Here is a 12,051-nt window from a genome sequence, read left to right as displayed (position 1 = left end):
TTCCCACCCACACCCAAAACAACATCTGAGGCCAAATCAGCAGGGCAAGAAATACTCCCAAATTCCTCCCTGGTGTCAGGAAATAATCCTAATCAGTCCAGATCATAGAGACCAAGCGCTCTCTCTCTCCCTGAAGATATTTCCCTTTGAACAATGCAGTCTCCAGCCCTGTCAAGAACAGGCCCAGATTCCTCTTGAAAGTAGAGACAGCACCTGCCTCACCAGTCAGTAACACTTTCCACATTGTAACCAGCCTGTGGCAAAGCTGTTTCTCCTGAATTTCCTGTTGGATTTAGCAGCGACAAACTTAATGCTGTAAGATCTGTTTTCTCCATTTAGTGAATATTTCTCTTCTATGTCTACCTTTCCATAAACCTGAAGGCCTCGATTCTGTTACCCCTCGCCTTCCCCTGGGTAGACGTTTTGATAGGTATAATCTTTCATTTCTGAGGTCAACCAGCAATACTTGATAACAACCTTGCAGCTTTACAGAGGCTTGATGTCTGTACATCCTTTAGATTGCGGATGTCACCAGTCAGTACCTCTTGGGTCAGAAAGACAAAGAATGGGAGAAGATGCAACCTGAGAGAGCTTTATCTGTCCCTGCAAAACATGTGGCTCCAAAGTGTAGTCTGAACGATTGAGTGTAGAGAGAACCAATCGCCAGGAGTTCAGACTCACAGCAGCAGGAGATCTTTCCAACTCAACAGAAAGGCACAATGTTAGATTGAAAATGTCTTCTTGTAAAAGCTCTGAATTGTCTCCCATTAACCAGCCACCTTCTAAATTTCATATACTATTCCATTTAAATGATGCTTGCTGCATAAATAACAAAAAATTCACTTGAATTGAACAATATGATTGGAAATAGTCCACCACACAGTCAGCACCCAGAGAATGGGAGGAGAAGGGACTCCCATGTGTCTCTCTAACAGGTTCTGAGGACATATTGATGTAAATCTGAGGCAGCATTCCAACATATTCCATTGGGCTTTGAGATTAAAATTAAACAATTAAATATGTAGGAGTCTGGTTAATTAATGACAAATTCAATGCTAATGACATGTCCATCAGCATTAACTGAATTGATACCCTTAATCAAGTTCAATCAGTGAAATATATCTGATTTTTAATTCAGCACTGCAATAGCCAGCAATAAAATTCTGGATGAAGATGAATTTCTGTTTTACAGTGGCGACTAATGGAAGCAAGGAAATATTTCCAAGTTATATTATCACTTAGATGATGCCAAAGTTCTGCTTATAGAAACCATCATCCCACAGAAATTCCTTACCTGACTGAGATTCTTGACTCTATTGTATTGATTTCCATGTGATCCTTTTCCTTTTCCTCTGAATGTTTGTGAAAGAAAGTCTGAGGGATGTTACTGCTGAGAAGTAGATTTTCTAAGCTCAGACATACACCTTCATGTCAGTTTTACCAAGGTATGGCTCCTTGTTTACTGTCAAACACATTCCAATTTGTGGAGCGGCACGGTGATTCAGTGGTTAGCACGGCCTCACAGCGCCAGGGACCTGGGTTCGATTCCAGCCTCAGGCAACACTCTGTGTGGAATTTGCACATTCTCCCTTTGTTTTCTTGGGTTTCCTCCAGGTGTTCCAGTTTCCTTCCACAATCCAAAGATGTGCAGGTTAGGTGAATTGGCCCTGCTAAATTGCCCACAATGTTCAGGGATGTATGGGTTAGATGCGTTAGTCAGGGTAAATGTAGAGTAATAGGGTGGGTTGGTTTGGACTTGTTGGGCCAAATGGCCTGTTTCCACACTGTAGGGATTCTATGAGTTTAAGATGTTCTTTAAAACCTACCACCAGGATCCAGTTTCTGCTCTAATATGCTTGTCACCTTTTTGTTGATAATGCTCTGGTTAAGATGGAAATGAACATGCAATTACATAATAACCTGACACACAATTGTTTTCAATATAGTTATGGTTTTTAAAAATTTGTTTACAGTCTTTGGACCTCACTGGCAAAGCCAGAAATGACTGACCATTCCTGGTCGCCCTGAAGAAGGTGATGGTGATCTTCCTTCATGAACCGCTGCAGTCCTTTGGCTGTAGGGACACCAACAGTGTTCTTAGGAAGCAACATTGGCACATTTTTAAACCATATGGTGTGTGGCCAAGAGAGAATTTACAGGAGGTGGCATTCCCAGGTATTTGCTGTTCTACATGCTAAAGGCGGAGGATTTGGATGGGGTTGTCAAAGGTTGTCCTGCTGACATATTATATACTATCAGCCTTACTCTGTTTCATCAGGTAAGGTCATGAGTGGGGATGGTCGTCAAAGGTTGCACAATGTTCCATTTGCAGCTCCTTGGATATTGAAGCAGCCCATGTTCAAATGCAGCAAATACAATATGTGGGGTGATAAATGGCAAGTAATATTCATACCAAGTAATGACAAGCTCTACCAAGAAAATGTCTAACCATTGACTTTTTGATGTTTAATGGCATTGCCATCACTGAAACCTCAAATATCAACATCCTGGGGCTACTAGTATTGTCCAGAAACTGAAATGGACTATTTATTTAATAACTGTGGCTACAATGGCAGGCAATAAGCTAGGAATTCTCTTGCAAATACCCTGTAAAGCATCTTGTAGATGGTACACATTGCTACCACTGTACATTGGTGATAAAAGGAGTAAGTGTTGAAGATGTTGGATGGTATGCTGATCAAGGTGGAGCTTTCTGACTGTCGTTCAAGCTTCAGTAACCCAAGAACATGGTCGCTCTTTCATCACACTCCTGACTTGTGCTTTGTAGATAGTGGACACACGTAGGGGATCCAGGAGGTCAGTTATTTGCTGGAGAATTCCTAGCTTATTGCATGCGGTTGCAGCCACAGTATTTGTAGTTCATTTCAGTGTCTGGACAATATTGGTAGCCCCAGGATGTCGATATTCAAGGTTTCAGTGATGGCAATGCCATTGAACATCAAAAGGCAATAGTTAGACTTTTTCTTGGTAGAGCTTGTCATTACCTGGCGTGAATGTTACCTGCCATTTATCATCCCACACTTGGATGTCATCTTTGCTGCACTTGAACATTGATTGCTTCAATATCCAAGGAACTGCAAATGGTACTGAGCATTGTGCAACCTTCAGCGAACATCCCCCCCCCCCCCCCCCCCCTCCGCCGCCGCCCCCTCCCCTCCTGACCTTACCTGATGAAACAGAGTAAGGCTGAGAGGGCAGCAGTCAGATTGGCAGTGTGGTATCAGAGTAGAACATTGTGTACAAGTCATTGAGTGAGACAGTCTTCACAACTTAGCAAACTATGACAGACACACACCTCAGATACTTTGCTGCATGAAATGCAAGTTGTTGTCCTAGCCCCAGCACCAGGACAGCATCCTGCACAAAACTCTGTGAGAACTCTGTGTTCGAGATGAACACCAGTGAAAAATAGCTGCTTGACGATTTGACCATTTAATGTCCTGAGTTTGCTAACTGAAAGGTCAGCCATGGCCACTAGGAACATTTGCAGCTGTGACTCTGGCCATCTCTGCCCAGGTGATTCACTTTTACTGAAATGTTCCCAATTACTGAATTTTATTTGTGTGTGTTTAAGCTATTTGATGGCTATTGTTATCACCTTGGAATTCTCACGTTTGGAAGGAACAGCAGTGGGAAAGAATGCTGTGTTTAAACATTAAAGAATCCCCTAAAGAGAGCAAACATACTGCAGCACTTCCACATCAGTGTTATCGCTGGTATTAATTTTAGCTGATGTCCCAGGATCTAAAAGGAAAAACAACATTGTATTAACACATTGACTTGAGCGCTTAGTTAGGGCATGAAGAAAGCTTAAGGAACATTTAATGGTTTCTTTGCAATTGTCATAAAATATAGTATATTAAAAACACTGAGATCAGCATACAAGATATACATATGTGAACATAAATGTAGTGAGCTCAATTTTCCTTTTCACTTTTCTCAGACACAGTTAATATTGAGAGTGAGGGAAGGTGGCTGGGCTGTGTCTCCATGGTAACATTGTAAAGCACAGAAAGAAGGACTTGCTTTGTTTAGTGACTTTCACCTTTCACAATTTCAGGACTCCCCAGAGCAGGTACCAGTCAATAAAATATTCTTTGAAGTGTACTTCAGTAAAGTCAAGATGAACACATCACATGTTTCTTTCAAAAACAGGCCGGTTCAATTCTTAGAGTCATAGAGTCATGGAGTCATTCAGCGTGGAAATTGACCCTTCAGTCCAACTGCACCAACAATCTGACCTAGTCCCATTTGCCAGCATTTGGCCCATATCCCTCTAACCCTTCCTATTCATGTACCCATCCTGATGCCTTTCAAATGTTACAATCATACCAGTCTCCACCACTTCCTCTGGCAGTTCATTCAATGCATGTACTACCACCTGTGTGTGAAAAAGTTACCCCTTGGGTCTCTTTTATACCTTTCCCCTCTCACCTTATCCCTATGCCCTCTGGTTTTGGACTCCCCCACGCCAGGGAAAAGACCGTGTCTATTTACTCTCTCTATGCTCCTCATGATTTTATAGACCTCTATATGGTCACCCCTCAGCCTCCGACACTCTGGGGTGAAAGGCCCAATGGACTGTTGAAGTAATGGATGTTGATTATGTTTAAGACAGACTGAAAAAATACTTGTGTACAAAGGGAGCTAAGGACCTGGGAATAGCACTGGAAGATGGCGCTGAGATAGGAAATTATCTTGTTGAATGGAGGAGCAGATTCAAAGGGGCTGAATGGCCTGCTTGCTTATTTATAAACCTTTAATATGTTTCTCATCTTCGTCTCAATCATGCTGACAATCTATCATTCAGTAAAGCCAAGCTTCTGCACTAAGTCCCCCGACTCTTAACAGTCAGTGTCACCACCGGTTTCCCAATTTAGTAAGTGACAAATCAATTCAGGCATTTCAAAATCAGAAAGAGAAGTTGTACAGTAACAAAGACAACACATCTTTTTCTATATGGAATTACTTTCAGGACCAACATAAGTTCATGTGCATCCTTTCTACCATCTATAGACATGTCTGATTATATCTGAAGTCGTGAGTATACAGGTAGCTGAATCTTGCTTCATAAGATTAATACTCCTCACTAATTGATTCACTTCTTTAATGATTGACTCTTCTCATGAGTAAAACATTGCCCTCTGCATTGTGAAGCAGTTCTTACTTAAATCAGCTCCTGGTTGAAATCACAAAGCGGCCTTTTAACATCAGAAAATAATCCAATAATTTGCTTAATATTGGACAATACTTAGTCTTTAACAGAAGTTCCTGTGAAGGCCCATTTTTAAATCCATTCATGGTACGGACGCAGATAACTTTGACATGTTTTGACGTGCTTGAGCGGCAACTCAAGCTTGTCAAAACATGCCACAGCTCTCAGTTTCTGGAGGTTTTGTTTTGCTTTGAAGTTCATTGATTCTGAAATGTTGAGTTGAAGCTGTTCTCAGAAACGAAAAACTTTTAAGACATTTGCGTGACCCATGCTGCAACTGGGTTTATAGGATTAGGCAAGATTCATTTCATTAAAAACAAAACCAGCCATATACAAGGAAGAATCAACCAAGGTGGTTAGCACAAGATCCGACAACCAATTGATTCTTGAAAGGAAAAGTCGTGAAATGGTAAACAAAATGCATGCGAGGTAGAAGAGACTGAAGACTTTAATTCGGAAAGCAACGCCAAAACATATGCATGAGGAAAGGAGAGTTATACTATGAACACCGGCTGCTAGGAAGAGGCTTGTATTTCTTTCAACATAGATGGTAAAGGAGTGAACTACTTGAGGTTTTAACAGTCTTGATAGAAATTATTTCCATTTGTGGTTGGAGTCCAGAATGAAGGATGTTAACGTTAAGAGCTCTGCTGTTCAGGTTTTCAGGATTTAATCAGACAAAGTGCATTTGAAATATGCTACTCTCCCTCCATCAAGCTGTAGATACTGGAGGTTAAATTTAAAATTTTACAACTATGATTGATAGAATTTTGTTAATCAAGGGTATTAAGAAATCCAGAACCAAGGTGGGAAGATGGAGGAAGGAGACTATCAGCTATGCTGTAATTGAATTGTGATTTATTTTAAGCATTCACTTAGGGCCAGCGTTTATTGCCTGACCCTAGTTGCTCTCCAGAAGGTGGTGGTGAGCTGCCATCTTGAACTGTGGTAGACAAGCTGGAGGATGGAAGAACACAGCAAGCCAGGCAGCTTCAGGAAGTAGAGAAGTCAATGTTTCGAAAGTAACCCTTTTTCAGGACTCACAGAGAACGTCTTCAAAGTGGGCATCCTTTGGAGAGACTTTGCAGTGGTACAAACTTAGAGACCAAAAAAACTGCAGATGCTGGAATCCAAGGTAGACAAGCAGGAGGCTGGAAGAGCACAGCAAGCCAAGCAGCATCAGGAGGTAGAGAAGTCAACATCTCAGGTGTAACCCTTCTTTTTGAACCACTACAGTCCATCTGCTGTGGTTTGACCCACAATATCCTTAAGGATCCAGGATTTTGACCCAGTAACAGTGAAGGAATGGCAATATATTTCCAAGTCAAGATAGAGAGTGGCTTGGAGGGGAACTTGCAGGTGGTGGAGTTCCCATAGTTGTGCATTTGGTAAGTGCTGTCTAAGGATGCTTGGTGAATTTCTTCAGTACATCTTGTAGGTAGCACACCCTTGCTACTGAGCGGTGATGCTGCAGGGAGTTGATGTTTGTGTATGTGGTGTCAATCAAGCAGGCTGCTTTGTCCTGGATGGTGTCAAGCTTCTTCGGTGTTGTGAGAGCTGCACACATCCAGGAAAGTGAGGAGTCTTCCTTCTCACTCCTGACACATGCCTTGTAGCTGTTAGACACATTTTCAGTTACTCACCCCAGTATTCCTAGCTTCTGACCTGCTTTTTGATGCCAGTGTATTTATATGGAGAGTCCAATTGCATTTCTGGTCAATAGTAACCCCCAGGATGTTGATAAGGGGGATTTGGTGATGCTAACACCATTGAATGTGAAACAGGCTTGAAGGGCTGCTTCTTCTGTGTAGGATTGCTGTTTAGTAAACTGTAATTTACTGTTTATCAGATTTCTGAGGCACTGGAATTGGCTCTGGGACAGAAAGGACATGTACAAGATGGACAAGTTGCATCTTGGTAGGACCGAAACTAACATCCTCTCAGGGAGAGTGAGAATTTGTAGAATGCTTTTGCTACAATTTCTTGGAACAATACATTGTGGAACCAACTGGGGATAAAGCTATCTTAGATCTAGTTTCGGGAGATCTAAAAAGTCATATTTAATTCATAATCTCATAATAGAAGATCCTTGGAGAAAGAGTGAACACAATGCAATTGAATTTCCTATTATGTTTGAAGGAAATACTCAAGTGACAAACACAATCCTTAGATTGAAACAAAGCCATTACTCTACACAGATATAAGCAAAGAACTGATTAGGCAAATGTTTGGGTCAATAGAATCAATTCAAAATGTTCACCCAGAATACATTTTATTAAAAATAAATAGAGTAAATATTCATCCATTGTTTATTAGGGAAGTTATTAAAGTAGAGACTTATAATGCTGTAAAGATTAGCAGTAGACCTGAGAACCAGAAGTGTTTGAGATACTAGTTGCAAGCCACTAAAACATTTGATCCAAAAAGAGGGAAAAGAAAACTTTGAATGAGAGTTAAATCTGAAGGAATAAAAGTACAGATTGTAGACACTTTTACCTCAGGGAGCCACAAGACTCCTACATTGCAAATGGATTTATTGTATATTGAATCATGTTATAATGAACGCCCACTGTGTATTAAAAAAAGAGAATAGCTAAAGTACATGTTGCCCTTATGGAGGCAGAGACAGGATAAATTATCATGAGGAATAAGGAATCAAACTTTAATCTAATAGTTTGGCTTTTTTCTTCCTTTAGTCATTCATGGGATGCGGGCAAGGTCGGCATTTATTATCCATCTCTTTTTTTAAATCTTGTTACAACAGAATAACTTGCTAGGCCATTTCAGAGGATAGTTGACAGTGAACCACTTTGGTGTGGGTCTGGAATCACGTATTGACTAGACCAGATTAAGGATGGCAGTTACCTTCCCTAAAGGGTATTAGTGAACCAGATGAGTTTTATTAGCCCAACCAGTGACAATAGTTTCATGGTCATCATTAGACCCTTAATTCCAGATTTTATTGAATTCACACTCTACCATCTGTTATGTTGGGTTTGACCACAGGTTCCCAGAACATTACCTTTGCCGCTGGATTAACAATAAAGTGATGATACCACGAGGCCATTTCCTCCCTTCTTCTGTCTTCACAACAGGAGGCATAAATTTAACACCAGACATGGAGGGTAACCAAGGGGTTAATATAATTGAAAAATTAAGGTACTTAATGCCTGGAGATTTAAAAGATTGGGAAGCCTAAGAGAGCAAAATCCAACAAATCTCAAGCAGAATTCTAAAAGAGGTAGCTGGATAGTGGATGTACGTGTTATAACTTTCCAAAGCATCCAAGATTCTGGAATGGGTTCACAGGTATGGAAGTTAGCAAATATAATCCTGGTATTCAACAAAAGGAGACAGAAAACAGAAATACAGGCTAGTTAGCACATCAATCATCAAGAAAATGCAGGAATCTATCACTAAGGAAGTCGTCTAATGGAATTGACAACGCATTTAGAAAATTATTGTATAACCAAAGTCAACATGGTTTTACGAAAGGGAAATTGTGTTTGACAAATTTAAAAGTGTTTTGAGGATGGTGGATATATGTAGATATGTTAAAATATTTAATACGATATAGGGTAATATATTAGTATAAATAGTGAATTGATACATGCAAAGCAGAGAAATGGAATAAAGAGGGCTATTTCAAATTGGGATGGTGTAATGAATGGAGTGTGACCAGGACCATTGCTGGGACTTCAGCCATTTACAATTTTTATGACGACTCAATGTATTTGATAAATTCAATGTGTTTATGCTTGCTGACAAATCAAAGCTGGTTGTTGTGGTTCTGTTCGCCGAGCTGGGAATTTGTGTTGCAGACGTTTCGTCCCCGGTCTAGGTGACATCCTCAGTGCTTGGGAGCCTCCTGTGAAGCGCTTCTGTGATGTTTCCTCCGGCATTTATAGTGATTGTATCTGACGCTTCCGGTCAGTTCCAGCTGTCCGCTGCAGTGGTCGGTATATTGGGTCCAGGTCAATGTGCTCATTGATTGAATCTGTGGATGAGTGCCATGCCTCTAGGAATTCCCTGGCTGTTCTGTTTGGCTTGTCCTATAATAGTAGTGTTGTCCCCCCGCTTCCCCCCCCAGTCAGAGAAACAATAGCCAACCTGCTGCACATACAGAGCAGACAACAGGACATTGAACCTATCAACAAAGACGGCCAACTCAAGAGTCCGGAAAATAACTCTGGCCTATTCAATCACCCTCTAGTTGTTATTTTCAAGCCCTGGTAGTGTTCTTGCAAATCTTCTCTGTATCTGATTAGACCAATCATGCATTCTCTAAGATTTAGGATGAATGAGAGGTGACACCATCGTAAAGTACAAGATCCTGAAGGGGATGTTTTCCCACCTGAGAAATGTAGAATATGGCACCCAATCACAGAATAACCACTGATTGTTTAGGTCTGAGATGAAAAACATCTTGTTTACTTAAAAGGGTGGTGAATCTTTGGAATGCTACCCCAGACATTTGAATATGCTCAACAATGGAGCATCAGCAAGGCAGAGGCAGAAGATCAGCCATGATAATATTGAATATTATAGTAAGCTTGGGGGCCAAATGGTCTACTCCTGCTCCTATTTATTACATAAGACATAATAAAATGAAGTCAGAAATCACACAATACCAGGTTACAGACCAACAGGTTTAATTGAAATCATGAGCTTTCGGAGCATAGCCCCTTTGTCAGGTGAAGTGAGGGGGAAGCACATAAATTCTGTGTTCTATGGGCAGAGTGATCAAAAGATCACACAAACGGCATGAGTGGAATGTCAAATAATACATTTTGGCACGTTATCAAGCGTGATGGACGGTGTGAGTAAAGTCTCAATAACAAGTGAAGGGCTGACGTATAATCTGATTAAATGAGGCAGAGGTGTAACTACAAAAAATTAAAAATAAAGTGCTGCTGGAGAGAAACCAAATGACTAATAATATGGAAGAAAACTAGAAGCTGTTGGAAAAGCCATACGGACAAGCCCTGCACAAACACAGGATCTGCTCAGATGAGGAGGAAGGTGACGGACACCTAAAGATTTTGAAGGATGCCCAATAAGAATGGGATACAATGCTCAACTCATCAATAACCGGTTCATACTTGCTACAGCGAAAAACTGCAATAACCTCCTCTGAAAATGGACACAGGATACAACTGATAGCGTAGTCTCTCCGCTTAGAGACGTACTGGACAATGAAGGGTACTCTATGTTCTTCACAGCCTTCAACATTGTTGATGAGCATCTTGCTAAGGTCACCCCTATGCCTCCACTTTTCACCTTCCAACAACGGTCAAACCTTAAACAAACCATCTTTCGCAGCAAACTACCCAGCCTTCAGGACAACAATGACCACAACATTACAAAACCGTCATGGCAACCTCTGCAAGATTTCATCGTGGATACTACCATCACACATGGGAATACCATTCATCACAAACACGGCAGATACTAATGTGACTTGTCCAATGTTGTCTTATCTCATATGCTGCATGCAAGGATACCTTGACGCATGGTATATTGTTAAGACCATGCAAACACTACGATATCAGATGAACAGACACTGCGCAACAGACGCCAGACAAGAATGTGCCCTCCCAGTCGGGGAACACTTCAACGGTCAAGGCCATTCAGCTTCCGATCTTCAGGTAAGCATCCTCCAAGGCGGCCTTCAAGATACACAACAGGGTTGCCAAACAGAAACTGATAGCCAAGTTCCGTACCCACTAAGACAGCCTCAACTCTGACCCTGGGATTATGTCACATTACACGTGACTCCACCACATGGTTCTGCGTCTGTAAAATCTTCCTTACTTTCTGTTTTGACACCATCACCTTGATAAATTGTTATAATCTCTCTTATTTAATTAGCTTGTACAGTTTTGGATTATTTATTATTTTGGTTAGACCCTCAGCATTTGACTCTTTCACCTATCATGTTATTCCAGTCAAATAAAAACCAAACGAACTGCGGATGCTGTAAGTCAGGAGCAAGGGGAGGACTGGGGAGGGCTCAGTGGGTCTGGTAGCATCCGAGAAGAAAATCAGAGTTAATGTTTCAGGTCTGGTGACTTTTCCTCTGGTTTTTCTTCACAGATGCTGCTGGATCTGCCGGGCCTTTCCAGCAGCTTCTGTTTTCATGCCAGGTTATTCTAGTCATTTGGTTTGTCTCCAGCACCACCTTATTTTTAATTTTTAGTATATCTCTCTGCCTCATTTAGTCTGATGATAGGTCATCCCTTTGCTCATTATTCAGTTGTTGACACTTTACTCTCATCGTCTAACACTCTTGGTCACCTACAGAGACTTGTTATTTGACACTCCACTCACACCATTTATATGATCTTTTGATCTCTCTGCCCTCGATCTCATCTGCCCATAAATTCTGTGCTTCCCTCTCACTTTACCTGATGAAGGGACTATGCTCCAAAAACTTGTGATTTCAAATAAACTTGTTGGTCTATAATGTGGTGTCGTGTGACTTCTGACTTTGTCCACCCCAGTCCAACGGCGGCACCTCCAAATCATTAATAAAATGCAAATTTGTATTCATCATGTAAACCAAGGTGATTCTTTTTTAAGGGAACAAATAATTAGCATGTGGAATGCACTGCCTTAATGGCCGAAGTATACAAATTCAATACTCATCCTTAAATTGAATTGGATAATGGTACAAAGGAGATATGGCAAATGAATGGGGGTGTGAGATAACTGGATTGCTTTCTGAAAGAGCTGGTGAATATTTAATACAACATGTGGCCTCCTAGTGTTATGTGCTATTCTATAACTTAATGATGAATGTCAGAATCAGTCAA

This window comes from Chiloscyllium plagiosum, unplaced genomic scaffold (assembly GCF_037043375.1).
Source record: "Chiloscyllium plagiosum isolate Xiang-an unplaced genomic scaffold, Cpla_swu_hap1 HiC_scaffold_20, whole genome shotgun sequence".
In the NCBI taxonomy this organism is placed as follows: domain Eukaryota; kingdom Metazoa; phylum Chordata; class Chondrichthyes; order Orectolobiformes; family Hemiscylliidae; genus Chiloscyllium; species Chiloscyllium plagiosum.
The sequence above is the reverse complement of the archived record's forward strand: the minus strand, read 5'-3'. Positions refer to the sequence as shown.